General features: G+C 33.8%; 1 protein-coding gene across 3 annotated transcripts in view; it reads right to left on the bottom strand.

Moving 5' to 3' along the window:
- Positions 1 to 16,996, bottom strand: part of LOC125052203 — a 78,727-nt gene that overhangs the window by 45,929 nt on the left and 15,802 nt on the right. Inside the window, exon 1 of one of the 3 annotated variants that reach the window (XM_047652870.1) lies at positions 3,855 to 4,008. The exons of the other annotated variants lie outside the window; for them this stretch is intronic. The gene's annotated coding sequence lies outside the window, so the exon portion shown is untranslated. Of the gene's footprint in view, positions 1 to 3,854; positions 4,009 to 16,996 lie in introns of those variants that run through there. 3 annotated transcript variants of the gene reach the window in all.

The raw sequence follows: 16,996 nt of genomic DNA, 5'->3' as shown, positions 1-16,996 counted from the left end.
TAAGTGATATCGCCGCCCATGGATTCGCACATTGCCAGGAGGCTCGCAAGTGCGTGACGGCCTTTTAAGAAATGGTACGCTCTTATCTTGAAGGACCCCGAGTCGAATTGGTTCGGAAATACGTCAGTGGGCAGCCGGCATATGTTATTTACTTCTGTGCTTGTCCGAGAATTTCCTACTCTTTCCCTCATACAGTAAAATATATCTGTCCTTATTCTACTAACAACACATCATTCTAGGACCATAAGAGCCTGGAATCTATTATTTTTACTTATCTATATATATAAAAATGAAACCCGTTTTCCGTTGTCACGACATAACATGAAAACGGCTTGACCGATTTATCTGATTATTTTTTTATAATATTCCTTGAAGTACGAGGATGGTTCTTACGGAGAGAAAAATTAAAAAAAATGAGTGAAAAGTTCTAAAAACAACACTTTTCTAGGAAGGTAAATTTTTATTTTTTGACATAATGTCTTTGTTGTATTATCAACTTTCTTTTTTTATCTTACTAGCTAGACCGGTGTCCCGAAGAGCAGAATAAGTATTAAAAAAAAATAAAGTATCGACTGTTAGGCGGTACGATGTTCGCCAGGCCAGCTAGTTATTAATAATACATAAGTTTTTCCCTAACTTGTTATGGTGCATTGAATAGATCAACTTTGTTGCCCAAGCTATGCTCGTAAATTGAACCTCAATTTATCCATACACTCTAAATGATACCGTTGTGTGACTAGATGAAGAGCGATGACCTAAAACTCGTTGCAAATGCGTGCATCAGATTATTTTCGTAATTAAAACGTTTTGAAATCATTGCTTCGTAGTTTTTTATGTTTGTCCCGCAAAGAAGCTGAACATCTTATAGTCATTTAGATAAGTAGTTCTATACTAAATCGAAACATTTCTTAGTCAGGGATCGAAGTGAGATTGCTGTTGTCAGGACCGATAAGTTTCCTTCGAAATTTTCTCATTACACTGCAATATATAGGAATATTAGTAGACTCGGCCAAGCGTTGCTGTGGCTAAGATTTTTGTTATATTACATAGTATTAAACTATTCAAGAGAAACGGCAGGAGAACACCAATCCACCATGCTTTTTTGGTGGTTATGCCATTAAATTGTAGCTTATGTGAAACGTTGGTACTTTCAACACAGCGCCATCTGTTAGAATTGTGACTATCAAATAATAAACAAATATTTTACAATAAAATAATATTGCGGGTATAAATTGAGAATGTAAGCTATCCTATCTTTTAAGTTGGATCAAACTACACACGGTGTGCAAATTTGATCGATATCAGTTCGGTAGTTTAGGAGTCCATAACGGACAAACAACGTGACACGTAATTTATATATATTAAGATATTATTTAGTATTTAATGCGCGAATTGTCTCATCTCATACAATGCGCAGAGGATCTTGGAACTGATTGTGGTTAGTAACACAGAAGGCAAACATCGCGTGGTCGTTCACCAACCAGATGGACCGATCCAGTGAAAGACTCATCGTCCTCAAAACTGTGCACTGTAAAGAGGCGCTGAACAGAAACCGGTGGAAACAGATTGTCAGCTACATATGTTTCTTTACTGACCACAACGCTGAGACATGAGCTTTTGAAGGATCAATAAGAAAACCTGTCTTTCTGTTTCAACAATTCGATTTTAAGCCACATATGAGTTTTGTATCTGGCTAGTAATAATAATAAAGCCCGTTTTATTTCCAATCATGACAAAAGCAAATTATATAATACACAACTTAGATAATTTAACATTTTTCTTTTGCTTGTTGTTATAGCCACCTTCAGTACCGTCGATCGGAACCCCTTCACGGGTAAAGACCTCCTCCAGCTTTTTCTGGCAAGTGAGCCTCGCTAATGAATCCACAGCCAGGGTCCGAACGCACGATCAAGATCATCGCATTAACCACTAGAGTTACTTTGATCTCTCACAAATATGAATAAATATAGTTGTTCTTGCTATCTTCTAGTCTAGACGTAACTTACTACTTTCGTTAATTATTCAAATTAATTATTGTTATGCAAATTTAGCGATTAATTGCATTTCCGTTTCGATGTTATAATTCAGTTTTTTTTCTATGATTTAGTAGGTATGTTTCCTACATTCCTATACCTTACTGGTGCCTTTATGGCGTGGGAGTGTATTTAGATCATACGTTTTGACAACAATATAAATAACTTAACTGTTCATAATATTACATGATAATTAATATGACATTTGCATGACATTATATGGCTGATTGTGCGGTTTTATTTTAAATTAATTAATCTGAGTGTAATACTTTCTTTGCAAATAACATTTATTATTATTATTATAGCTTTATCTATATAAGTCTAACATCTTATATGCGTGTGTTTGTAAATAAACGGCTGGACCAATTTTTATGAAGTAGAAGTATGTGTTCAAGTGCATTAGAAAATCGAACAATTAGATGTATTTTAAATTTTTACCTTTATTGATTTGAAATATTTGTATTTAAAACAAGCGTTGGACCGGACCACATCTGTCGGATCCCCTAGTATCACTACTTTACAGCAATATCTAATTATATTTCCTTAAACCGTTAATTGAAGAAATATATGTTTAAACCAAATGGTGTAACATGACCCTGAGTGATTATAATTCCCTGGTGTAATTAGAATAACGGATGTTGGTCATAACATGAGGTTAAATTTGCACGCTAAATGACATGTTTCTTTGAATTGAAGCTATAAATCATTTAAACTGTTTAGAGACGTGAGAAATATAACTAGGTATATTATATTATATATAGAAATACTAGCTGCCCTCGACTTTTATTTGTATTTATATATATTTAAATATATGTGATTTTACGTAGCCTACCTTTTTCGTACATATCATAGAACATTTTGCTATGCTACCCCAGAGACTGATCGGTTTTCTGGAATGAAAACTTTTTAGGTTTTTCTGTGATTTTTTCTCTACATATAAACCTCAGAGTTCAAGTCATAAGATTTTAATTCACAAAAAAACTGTGGTTGATCGTAGAAGGGTGAAAATTAAGGGTTGTTTGTATTTTTGTATGCTGTATCATAAAGAAATAAAAACAAAAAATTTTATTTATCAAATAAAAATAAAATTTTAGGAGTGGATCACCCTTCATATTTAGGGGTTTGAAAGATAGCCGATTCTCAGACTTACTAAATATGCATAAAAAAATTCATAAGAATCGGTCGAGCCGTTTCGGAGGAGTATGGGAACGAACATTGTGACATGAGAATTTTATATATTAGAAGATAATAATAAATAAATCAGCGGCACTACAACCTTTTTAGGTCTGAGCCTCAGATTTCTGTATCTGTTTCATGATCATTTGTCAATCTATTTAGTACGTGATCAGCCTGTGCCTGATACACGCCGTCGAATTTTTGGGTCTAAGCAAGCCGGTTTCTTCACCGTTCGAGCGAATGTTAATGCGCACATAGAAAGAAAGGCCAGACCTTAGGGATTAGAGTTAGATGCCAAACCTGCTTTTTCTGCTCGAAGGACATAACTAGTAGATCATATATTGTTTACATTAATTACTCGTATTTATCTTTAGTCCTTTGCATTGAATTAAAGTGAACATTTCCTGTAACAATTCCCAGGAATATGACTTATTGTCTGCGAATTGCTTTAACGGAAATCTACTGTTGCTTAAATCATGTCAAGTTTGTGAAAGTCGAATCATTAAGATGTCATGTACTTATTAAACGAAATTGCTGCTGTAGGATTTGCCTTAATTTATACTCGGCCTAAAAACGTTGAAAGGCAACTAATAACTCATATGGAATTGCAAAAAAAACAACGTTAATAAAAAATTGAGAAAGTACCTGTCTAACGTGTTACTGGCAATCCACAAAATCACACAAAAAAACACTTCAAATTCGGAATGCGAACTAATCAGAACGCAGCCAATTTAAAATTGGAACGTTTGTTTATGGTTTTTAAAACATGGCCGCCAAGACGTCGCGCTCCGATGGCGCGCATAGAAATACTGACTCTTGTGTCAAGGTAATATTCGCGAAGATTACATTACCTGTATGTAGGAAATGCAATAAGGGAACAGGGTCGATGAACCATGGCGGTAAAGATTAGACCTGTCTTCTAAGATGCGGTTGCAAATCTCAACAATGTATTGAGAAACATAAGGTTCTTTGACGACTATTGGGTTGGTTTACCGTGTCTTAAAGCGTTTTGAAATATCTCGGCCAAACATTGTTGAAGTATTTAGTTTACATTTATAACTACCTTAGTTAATCATGCTGTTTGTTTCATGAACCTGAATGGGATGACCCAGGATGGCTTTCAGTTTAGAAAGATATAGAGATAAACAATCAATTAAACAAATGAAGAATTCACACCACATTTACGGGTAACAAGATCTCGCTTTTTGTTTTTATAGTATAATTCTTTCGGATGAAATATGTATCAAAATATTGTTATATGTGTTAACATGTATATCAGGTATTTATCAGGTAGACAACCTTTGAAGCCGTTGAAACCAGGCTAATCTTTAAGAAGACAAGGAATGTCGGAAATGTTTTATTCCCATTAACTTTACTAATTTCTTGCCTCATTTTTTGCATAAAGTTAATCAAAACTTTATAATTATGATTATTCTCAACAGTAAAAAGTTTAAAAGTTTTACTATGTAATACCAAAACAAGAAGAATTTAAATAGATTTAACTGCCAATAACATTAAAAAATTTTTTTATACAGAAGTGGGCGTTTGTCCCATGATATGTAAAAGAGAATATTTTTCCACATCTTGAATTAACCCTCGTTAAACTATCTAGGGAAAATGGAAGGGGACAAGGAGTTCCACTCGTTTGCTGTTTTTACAAGAACGACGATCCAAATCCTGCAGTGCGGCCTAGAAATGTTAACAACGATGGGTTGAAACTTCAGCGTTTTTTTAGACGAGCGTTGTTTGATAGGGGATGACGGAATAAGGTTATGTAGTTCCATAAAGCATTCTTTTTTTTTAAATTTTACGTATACGAGTACGTATTACACACTTTTTAACCAAATATTGAAGTTCGATTTGAAGTCCCGTATCGTCCATAGGCCACCAGGCAAACGACACAGAGGCAGACCCTACGCTCGATGGGATGGTGACATCAAAAAAATCGCGGGTCCTCACTGGGTCCAAATAGCTCGGGATAGAGAAAGATGGCAAGCCTTGGAGGAGGCCTTTACCGGAGAGGGATCCTGATACATACTAACTTTAAAAGATATTCACTAACACATGAGATAATTAGATATTTTTGTATTAGGAATACAAATAAGATAAGGCTTAAAATAAAATCGTCCATAGGGTCCAATGTTAAAATCCTCGCGAATGCCGGTCTTTTTTACAAAACAGATAACAGGCCAGAGCTTTTATTTTGAATAACGTTTAATAAGAGATTATTATTCGTCTCGCTAAAACTCGAGAATGGCTGGACCGATTTGGCTAATTATGGTCTTGAAATATTTGTGGTAGATCAGGGAAGTTTTAAATGGTGGGAAACAAAAGTAACAATTGAATTTTCCAATGAAAACTGTTCTTAGTTGGGAAATTGGACGTCTTTTTAGAAATAAAAAGTTGTCACTTGGTTGTCATTTATTTGTAGATTCTTTCAGAAATATGTGTTAGTATATAGTCTGCTGTATGAGGTCCGATCTCTTTGGTTTGTTTTAAAAGTTGATGATGGTGAAACAAAGTTCACGGGGTCATTAAGTCAAAATAAAAACTTAAAAAATATAAATATTGTTTGATATAAAAAATATTATTAACTAAAATATTTCAATTAAAATTACTCTAATACCTAAAATGGTATTTATTTCCATGATCTAGTTGACACGAATTACGAAGGCCACAGCCGAAGGTTTCAAAAAAAACCAAATGTTTTAAACTAATTTATTAAAAATAAAATTACAATTTAAACTATAATTAAAATACGGCTAAACAACCCGAAGTAAGGAAATTGAATGCACTTAAAATATGGAAATAATAAGGCTCGAAGAGGCACCAATTGCTGACACTATGCAACGTGAGGCTCGTGTAACTCGTGTAAGTTGCGACATACGAATTCCGCTGACACCATGTAACGTTAGGGACATGTTATTCTTTATATATTGCGAAATGTAGATTCTATGGTATAGGGCTACGTAACACCTCCCTCCTAAAATCAGCAACTATTCGAGAACTTTGTGTGAGAGAGTTGCTGATGAAATATGTCCGGGATTCACTTTGACTTGACTGGGGTTTTCAGGAACTTGTTCTTTTTCAGGATGTCCTTTTGTTTCAGGTTTAATTCCCATTCGTCTATATGTCACGATGCCAATTAAAATAATCATTACTATCAATGCTACATATAAAGGTATAGTAGTATGATATAGACTTATATCCTTGTCTTGATTAAGATGTACTGGAGGCTGCATAGACATCTTCGTGTTAAGACTATGAAAGCTGTTGAGGTCTGTAGAGGCCAGGTTTAATGTTGGCTGTTCAATATTCTTGGATTCGATATATTGCGGTATTTCCAATATCTTGACAATGTGACCTTTTATACGATTATTCATATTAGTAATGGTAAATCCTGGTGCCTTGAGGTAACAGTTAAGTGGAATGACTGCTACATAGCTGCCTTGTAGTGTCCTATATTGTTCTTGTCCACAGAATAATTTAACTTTCGTTAAAGTTGGAAAGCTCATTGTATAATGCTTATCATCAAGTTGTTCTAATGCTTCATTTTGTAGGACGACTGAAGTTAAGGGACAGGACTGGTTGAGCTCCTGTTGGGTGATCAGCTGCTGGATACAATCGTATTTATCTTTCTTATAATCTGGTTTTGAGTTGCAGAGAAACCATGAATTTAACTTCGGACATTCTGTCTCTATGTACCTAGAGTCTTTTCCAGAAATTGCCAAATATGGAGAGGTGGGAATAAGGACTTTATGGTTCTTATTTGGGACAACGGCTAATTTATAAAGGTCATAGGTGTAGGATACAATAATTGGGACTTTTATTACAATTACTATTTGCCTGTCTAAATAAAAATATCCTAACTTAATTATTTCATAAAAATTCCTAAAATCTATATCAAGAATTTCATCTTTTGAATATAAAACCCTTAACTTATCTAATATATGCTTAACCTCTTCTAAATCGATTAACGAATAAGGAGTGCTCGATGCACGTATAAACGATAATGTATTTCCTAAGCTAAATAATTCCTCGGATAAATCTTCTATATTATCCGATAGAATAAAGAGATGCTGAGCTAGATGAGCATACTCAATTAAATCAGCTTCTAACTGATTATTTTTATCTAAAATTAATTTTACATATTTATCAATTGATTCTTGATTCAATACAATGTCTTGTATAACTTTGGAACTTTGCGTAATCCACTCTTTATTTAAACTTATTCGGGTATTAATTTCAGACTCTAATGTTGCATCGTTTTTTTGTAACAAATTAATAGCATTTTCATATTTAATTGCATCAGTATAATCTAAATTACCAGATATAGATTTAATTATAGATCCAAGGCCGTTAATGAGTCCCCTTTTACTGCGATGAAATTGAAAAGTACGAAGCTGGTCATGTATTTTCATAAGTTTACCTTTTAAATGTTCTACATGAGGATTAAACATAGATAACGTCTTATTATTTAACTGCGTACTCAAATTGCCAATTTGAATTTCAACTAATTCTATCTGAGATTGTAAATTATCTAAATTTATGTAATTCAAAAAGGAATGATAGTGAGAAATAATCTTAGCGGGTCCTAGTTTGAATGGAAGTAGTCCGGGTCCATTGTCCAATGATTCAATTGTCACATCTTGTCCTTGAGTCTTATGTAGAAGAATGGTCAACAAAATTGGAATCCTGTAACAAGGTGGGGTCTTTAGGACTTCGCTTAAGGCGTGACTTTGCAATAGGATTTCGCTTTTTCTTTGTATAAATATGGATTGGAAGGTCAGCAAGGACAGTGTCCTGAGTAAAACGAGGAGCTAATTTTTGTCGGGATGCTAAAGGATTACGAATAAACACTTGCTCGTCAGGACAATATTCTTTTTCAGGCTCACGGTCTTTATTCCTATTTTCAGTTAATTGGGTTCGGTCATGTAAAGAAGTCTCATTTATTAAGTCATATACTTGGTTCATACGTTTCTTGTGATCCTGTGAATATTGCTGGAGTAAATGCTCTGATATGTCGATATCTATTGGGTCACGTGGGTCAAAATGTCCAGTTATCAAGTCTAAAGGTCTACACTTAGTGAAACTATGAATTGAACTATTATAAGCTAAAATTGCATAGGGCATTAGATTAATTGCTGGTTCACTTCGCTTCTCGAGCTTTAGTATTCTAAGATGTTCAAGGATAGTGGAATGAAATCTCTCTACAATACCATTATCATTTGGAGAATGAGCCAATATTTTATGATGTTGAATTTTATGAATTCGACAAAATTCTGCGAAGATCTGATTTGTGAATTCGGGGCCTCCATCGGTGACAATAGTCAAAGGGATGCCATGATGAGTACAGAATACAAGGAAAGCTTGTACGACACTCAAAGCAGTACTATCTCTTAAGTGATATGCTTGCGAATACTTTGAAAAGGCATCTACTATTGTAAGATATTTTTCGTTTTGTGCTGTAAAAAGATCAAGATGAACTATTTGGAAAGGCCTTGAAGGTGGAGGTACAATTGAAAATCTCTGTTTAATCGGATTTCGGTCATATTTGGCTTGGCCGCAAATACTGCATTCATTTATATATTTCGCGATGCTTTCTTTCATTTTAGGCCAGTAGTATCTTGAAGATAAAGAGAGATAACATTCAGTGATACCGCGGTGGTTTGTTTTACCCTCGTGATATTTTTTTATAATTTCCTGCTGTCGTAAATATTCCTTAACGTTTTCTAATTCAGTCTTTGTTAAAACAAGATTCATAGTCGAACTTTTAAAATTGTCTTGTATAATCGGGATAATCTTATACATTGCAAGAGGGGGATGAATAATAATTCCGGTTTTAACCTTGGGGTTAACATATTCTTTAATTGCGTTAATAACGTCATTGGTCAAGTTAGATTCAGATAGTTGTACAGTCGTTCTGGTATGAGTTTCGAAAGGTTTTGTCACTGTCGGTCGTTTTTTTATGTCACCTACTAAAACGAAACAAATTTGTCGACTAAATCTATTAAGTGGGTCGTCAGATATAGGTACTTCTAAAATCGGGTTCTCATCACTGGTATGAATTGTTTCAGTGGCAGAACCAGACTGAGATGGAGGTTTTTCTGATATATTTACAGCGATGGAACTCACGTCCTCATTATTGATTTCGACGCGAGATAAAGCATCGGCATTGGTATTCATTTTTCCTTGCTTATATACGGTGGTAAAGTTATATTCGCTTAGTTTTAGCCTCCAACGCGTCAACCTTGAACCTGGTTCTTTAAGATTCATTACCCACTGAAGTGGCCTATGATCTGTTACGATCTTAAATTTTCTACCGAATAGATATGGTCTAAAATATTTAGTAGCCCACACTATTGCTAAAAGTTCCTTTTCAATAGTACTATAATTAATTTCACTCGAATTAAGTGTTCTCGATGCATATGCTATAGGTTTATCACCTATAGTTCCTTGAGAAAGTACGGCGCCAATAGCAAAGTTAGATGCATCGGTTGTAAGAACAAAATCTTTATTAAAATCAGGATACTGCAAGATAGGATCATTAATTAATAATAATTTACATTTCTCAAAGCAATTAACATAATTAGAATCATTAAAAGTTATTTTAGAACCTTTTTTCAAACACTGCGTCATTGGTTTCGTTATACGAGCGAAATCAGGAATAAATTTTCGATAATAACCTAATAAACCAAGGAAACGTTTTATTTCAGTGGCGGTTTTAGGCAAAGGAAATTTTTGAATAGCTTTTATCTTATCAGAATTAGGCTTAATACCATCTTTACTTATTATATGCCCTAAATATGAAGTTTCTAGTTTTAAAAATTCGGACTTATCCATTTGTATCTTGAAATTCGATTCTCTTAATCTTTTAAATACTTTTTCTAAATTTACCATGTGTTCCTGCAATGAAACACTAAAAACAATTATATCATCAAGGTATACTAAACACACTACATTTTGAAGATCTCTAAGAACATTATCCATAACCCTCTGAAAAGTTGAAGGGCTATTCTTTAAACCCATGGGCATTCTTAAAAATTCAAAGTGCCCATGTTCTACATTAAAAGCTGTCTTATGGATATCCTGAGGGTCCATTTCGACCTGGTAAAATCCACTGGCCAAATCTAAAGTGGTGAAATAATGACAGTTACCTAATTTATCTAATACATCATTTATATTAGGAATAGGATATTTATCATCAATAGTCTTTTCATTAACTTTCCTAAAATCGATAACAATTCGCCATTTGACTTTGCCAGAAGCATCAGCCTTCTTGGGGACAACCCATATGGGAGAACTCCATGCTGACTGAGAAGGACGGATAATTCCCTGATCGAGCATTTTAGAGATTTGATCTTGAACTTCCTGTCTGTGAACGAAGGGGTATCTGTAGGTTTTGGTATAAACAGGTAATTCATCTGAAGTACGAATACTATGTTTTATTTTATTGGTGAAAGTTAATGGCTCGCCATCAAGATAGAACACGTCAGCGTATCGAGAACAGAGTGACTCTAGGTTGGCTCGTTCTTCAGGATTTAGATGGTCCGTACGTAATCGCGAAAGTACTTCGGATGTGCGATCGGTATGTTGTTGAGTGCGCGTGCACTGGGTATTAAATAGCTCCGCACTAACTGGTCGGTCCATCGAAAATACTACATCATGTATAGTCGGGTTGGTAATCTCAATAAAACCTCGGTTGTCCTTTACAGTAGTAAGACAGTCATGAATAGTACAGTTAGATATAGTCTGTTCAGTCACAAATGCGTCACCGTCATGAAAGTTAATTGGAACTCGAATTATTTTAGATGTATTGGCCGGTATTATTTCCTCATAAAGATTACAGTTCCGTGAATCATACATTTGCAGGGGGTTTGTAGAGCTCCGTGTAACTAGGACCTTATTTTTTAAGTCAATGCTAGATTCCAGTTTTTCCAGCAAATCTAGTCCAATTAAACCATCGAAATAATTGTGAAATTTATAAATGAATAAGGTTATATCACAACCTTCACTAAATTCGCGAAAACATGGTATAGTTATGGAGTAATTATTTCGAGTGGTCGCATGAATATTAGTAACCTCAAAAGGGTCGTAATTACACTGAGTATTGGGATAGAATTTTTCTACTGCCTCGGGGCTTATAAATGATTGATTCGCCCCTGTATCAACCAATAATTTTAAGGGTGGATTTGTAATCTGTATGTACGGAAGTTGTCTTTGTGTCTGTAAATTTATTTCTATTTTTGCTTGTCTGATTTGTGAGTTGTCTGAAAATCCTGGTTTGAAGTTGAACTCTCTTGTGTCTCTTCAACACTAGGAGGTGAGTATTCGTTAACGTCTTGATACTCTGTCATGTCATAAACTGGCTCAGAATAGTAATGTTCCTGGTAATATGGGTCATAGAAATAGTCGTTATAGGAATAATAGTCATAGTCAGATTGGTCTTGGACCTCATTAAAATTTACATCCTTAAATTTGAAATAGTTTGAAGGTGGTGGGTTCCCATGTCTTGACCAATCATGCCCGGTAAAGACGGGTTTAGGTGGAGAGGTCTTACTGACATAGTGACTAACGCCACTCATCGGTTGAGGACCATTATTAACCGGTTTCTGTTGAGGTACTCTAAATACATTACTTTGTGGACGATAATTTGGTGGAGGAGCACTAAACATCTGTTGTGTTCTGGAAGGGCCACGATTTAAAGGCAATTGAGGCTTCCAAACGGCCATAGGCATAGGCCTATTAGGTTGTGGGTTTAAAAATCTAGAGGGACCTGGATTAAAATTAGGCATAAAATTAAAATTACGTTGAGCATTGGTCATATTATGTTGATTATTACCGTTATTATTTAATTTTCTATCAGGACAGTTTTGATTACGCTGCTGAATGTATAAGGTATTTTGTTCCTCATGTACAAATTCGAGGGCTTGTTCTATTGATTCGGGTCGCATACATCGAATTCGAGACCCAAGTGGATCACGAAGGCCACGCAAGTATGCTTGTAAAGTTAACTTTTTATATAATGCTCTTTTGGCCTCGATTGTACTCTGTACCGAATCATGCAAACTAACATAAGTCATTATTATACTGAAAAGATTTTGGCAACGCTCATAAAACTCTTGAGGTGTCCCTGAATCTTGACTTATAAGAGATAAATCATTATAAAGAGAGGTCTCATCACGGTGGTCTGCAAAATTGTTTATTAAAGAATTGCGTATACTGATCCAATTTTCAGAAATTCCATTAGAGCTTAGGGTCCGCGCGGCGGGCCCAGTTACCTTATTGAGAATGCCATTAATTAATGATAGATTACTTAATTCATAACCCGGTTCCGCTGTAATAAATTTTGCCACCAATTGATCACATAAATTAATGAACCTAGTGAGGACATTCGGGTTACCATCAAACTCGGGAACTAAACGTAAGGCTTTAAAAATGTTGTCAACTAATTGCTCCGACATATTTCCTGTTAAATCTCTACCTAAATCAAAATCTAAATTCCTACGTATAATACCTAACCTAGGGGTCCGTGATTCTCTAGGATGGAAAATCTTGGTATAGGATTATTAAAAAAAAAATTATAGGATAATTTGGCAAGTCTAGATAAAAACTAGGTACTCACCACATCTGGTCTCTTTGATAAATCGATGTCTGGATTTCCCTCTGGCTGCAGGCTCTTGTAGGTTTCTGGATTTGCTCGGTCTATGATCGATTCACTGACTCTAATGAACAAATCCTACCGACTGCGCCAATTACGAAGGCCACAGCCGAAGGTTTCAAAAAAAACCAAATGTTTTAAACTAATTTATTAAAAATAAAATTACAATTTAAACTATAATTAAAATACGGCTAAACAACCCGAAGTAAGGAAATTGAATGCACTTAAAATATGGAAATAATAAGGCTCGAAGAGGCACCAATTGCTGACACTATGCAACGTGAGGCTCGTGTAACTCGTGTAAGTTGCGACATACGAATTCCGCTGACACCATGTAACGTTAGGGACATGTTATTCTTTATATATTGCGAAATGTAGATTCTATGGTATAGGGCTACGTAACACACGTAATGCTTCAGCGGTTTGCCTCATTCGAGAAGGTCAAACGACATTCGCTTTTTGTTTATCTGAAGCTATTGGCACGTAAGTTTGCAAGAATTAGATGTACAGAACATGAAGATTATTGACGAAAATTATTGTAACAAAAGCGTCTGTATTCTGTAGTCTTAGTCCGTTAAAATCATAATAAACTTATTAAATATTAATTTGTAATGGCGTTGAGCTACCAAAATATTCTTAGGAATCTTTTTTTAAAAATCTTCTTGCCCTAATTTGATAATAAAACAATTTTTTACCGGATTGAAGTTATGCATTTACAATTATTTTTCCATAATTAAAAAAATAATAATAATATAAATAATTGTAAATATATAACTTCAATCCGGTAAAAAATTGTTTTATTATCAAATGTGTGAAAGTTATGTCAATAAAAGACAATACTATAATTCTTGCCCTAATGTTTAGAATCTTAGAAACATAGTGCAAACTCTTGTTGCCTCAGATTGATGTATCTGTTTCGTGATCATTATTATTATATGTTCTTAATAGGTGATCAGCATTCTATGCCTGACACACGGCGTCAACTTTTGGGTCTTCGCCATATTGGTTTACTTTACCGTACGAGTGTACGGCTAAAAGGCCAATACTTATTATAAAAGTTTTGGTTCAACGCAGAAGTGGTATTGACATTTTTGTGTTAGATAGTCCATTTATTGCTGAAAACTGCAATTCTCTAAGTCCACATTTACGCAGGTGAAACTACGGTGTAGTTTCATAGTTCTGTTATAAATATTAGAAGGGGATGTTAATCCGGAATCTGATAAACAACATTCTAAGTCAACCTTGTTTAATATTAATTAGACTAACTGGAAAAACGTTAAGTAACACACATAATTCCTAAGTCGTGATTGAAATAACCTATCTAGTAGATACAAGAGTAAATATTACGTATATCTAGTTTAAAAAAATCAATCAGTGGCGCTACAATCTTTTCAGGTCTGGACCTCAGATTTCTGTATGTGTTTCATGATTATTTATCAATCTAATAGGCAAAAAGGTGATCAGCCTCCTGGGCCTGAGGCATGCCGGTAACATTGCCGACGTTTATTAAATAAAGTTTTGGAATCTATAAGATATCTATATATATATAATGAAAATGGTCTTCGTTTGAGGCTCAATCACGCCTAAACCACTGATCGTATCGACATGAAACTACCACCATTTTTTTATTGCTGTTTTACTTTTATGAAAATTTATCCATACGGACTTCACCGCGGAAACATTCGGGGAGGCTTCCTAGAACCTCTAAACGTCAACATCTGTTAAAAACTCGATTTTCGAAATATTTAAATTTTCTTAGCGGGAAGTTAAAAAGAAGAATAATAAAAATATAAAAAAAAATAAAATAATGAAACATAAAATTTATTTTAATTCGTCCAGCAAAGCGGGCGCGAAACGGCTAGTACTATATATATAGTATATCTAATACATCTAGTAGAATAATGTCTGTAGTGAAAAAAGACGTATTGGTTGTCAAATTTTTACCTACATGCACGTATAGCCTAAGGAAAACTGATTAAGCTACTTAAATATAAAACACATCAAGGCACATTGTAATGTTGAGTATTACAATTCGGACATTCATTGACAGTTAAACGGTACGAAGTTCGCCGGGTCAGCGAATTATAATAAATTAATATCAAAATGTAATTTCCATGTCTGATTTTTCAAATAAAAGCTTACTTTCAAATACACGTATAATTAATGTTCATATACAATAATCAATGTGAGAATGAGAAGTAATTTTTCATTTAGTATCGAAAAGCAAATTGTGGTTTCTGGTGGCTTCTATTTCTTTACCAGCATAAATTAAATAATAAACGCAAGTTTTAAAATACTAGTAATTTAAAGAGAAGAGCGTCATGCTGTCAAACCGAAACTATTACCTATGGAATTCACGCCTCATCTTCTGATCACTTAAAATAGTATACTCAGTAATACCATAGACAATAAACTTAAAATGTCTTTGGTAATATAAATATGGTTATAGGAAATAAGAGTCAAGGACTACAAGTAGCCTGCGCAGTGGAGTGCATTGGAGCGGAACGTTCAAATATCTCTTTATCGAAGTATGTTTTCAATACCAATCACATAATTAGATTTTATAATACTACACGATAAGTAGTACTAAGAACATAACTTGTAAAAAAAACTTACAACGCAGTTCTACTACCGTAAAAAGTTGTGAGATCTATGTTGGTTAATTTATTCAGTCCCTACTTAAGGGATTTTCTGTCTCAAGTTATTCCGTAATTCGCTAACCTAACAACATACCTATACTGACCATATCAATATTACAAACCTTTTATGTTTTAAATAAATATTTTTTCCTTGATATACTAAACACTAATTCTATTCTAGATTTGAAGCTTCTATATTGCGTAAAGTGCCTTTAAGTTTTGATGATGATGAAAGTAATTTTTTTATTTCTGTTTGTTGCAATGGTTTCATTTAGTTTTTTGTATTAATTGTATGTCTTGTAACTTTTTAGTTTTTATGGAATTTACCACCACGCTAAACCCCTTAGTATTTTCTTTATTTTAAATATATTAAGCAATAATAAAAATAAAAAGGTATGTTCATAATAAAATGTGTTGTGTTAAGGTAGGTCACAGTCTGCTTCAATTTGTATTTTTAATTAAAGTACCTGTTATATATACTCTAGAGTCTAGACCATTGTAGACATACAATTAGACACGCAAAAATTTCACTAAATTAATTTTATTAAATGAAATAACCTTGCAGTTCATTGGCTATTTATTATTGTTATATTATATATAATAAAATCCAGATATTGTACTGTATAAAATACAAACGCACAAATGTGTTAATGTCACATTGACATTATTGATATGTGTGTGTGTGTAGATTAGGTATAAGTAGATTTCAGTGTATACCTGAACAGTTTTTTATGAACCTTATATCGTATAAATAGTATGTTAAAGCAGAAAAACGAATAAATCATCACAATTGTTAACTAACAATAATAGTAAATAAGTTTCACATCACAGCTTTACATTCATAAAAACTAAATCAGTCTTTGGTTCAACCACAGATTTGTCTCTTTTTGTCTAATTGTGCTTACTCCGTGATGAAAAAAGACAACCGTATCTTTGTCACAACTGATTTGATGATTTGGTATGTATGTAATTGAAAGCTCAACAAACGAGTATATTAACAAGAAAGAAGCGTACCGCTAAAACGGTTTAACTAAACGGTTAAGCAATAAAGGCTCTTACAAACATCGTTAAATATAACAGACTCATCCATGTATTCACTTCTTTAGATTTAGATTACTTTACATTATATGTAATGTAAATTAACAGGAAATATACAATACAATATACATATTTAATTTGATGCTCTTATTTTTTATTTTATCTTGCATCTTTTAATATCGACCGATTGTCTAAACTGTGTTTTACTACATTTAATTCTGTATTCCGTTTTTTGGTTTCTGGTAATAAGCTGTGGGAATATTGGAAATCAAATAAATAATTATTGTAGAAGTTAAAGCCTGAAGATGGCGCTATCCATTATATATTTTGGCTTTTTGCATCAGTTTTACTATTAATTTATCTTTTTAGGTTATTAAAACCTCTATGGTCATTATTTGGTCTAATGACAGGAGGGTCTATCTAATGTCAGGATCTTTTTGGTTACCATA

This window comes from Pieris napi, chromosome 9, assembly GCF_905475465.1.
Source record: "Pieris napi chromosome 9, ilPieNapi1.2, whole genome shotgun sequence".
In the NCBI taxonomy this organism is placed as follows: domain Eukaryota; kingdom Metazoa; phylum Arthropoda; class Insecta; order Lepidoptera; family Pieridae; genus Pieris; species Pieris napi.
The sequence above is the reverse complement of the archived record's forward strand: the minus strand, read 5'-3'. Positions and strand labels throughout refer to the sequence as shown.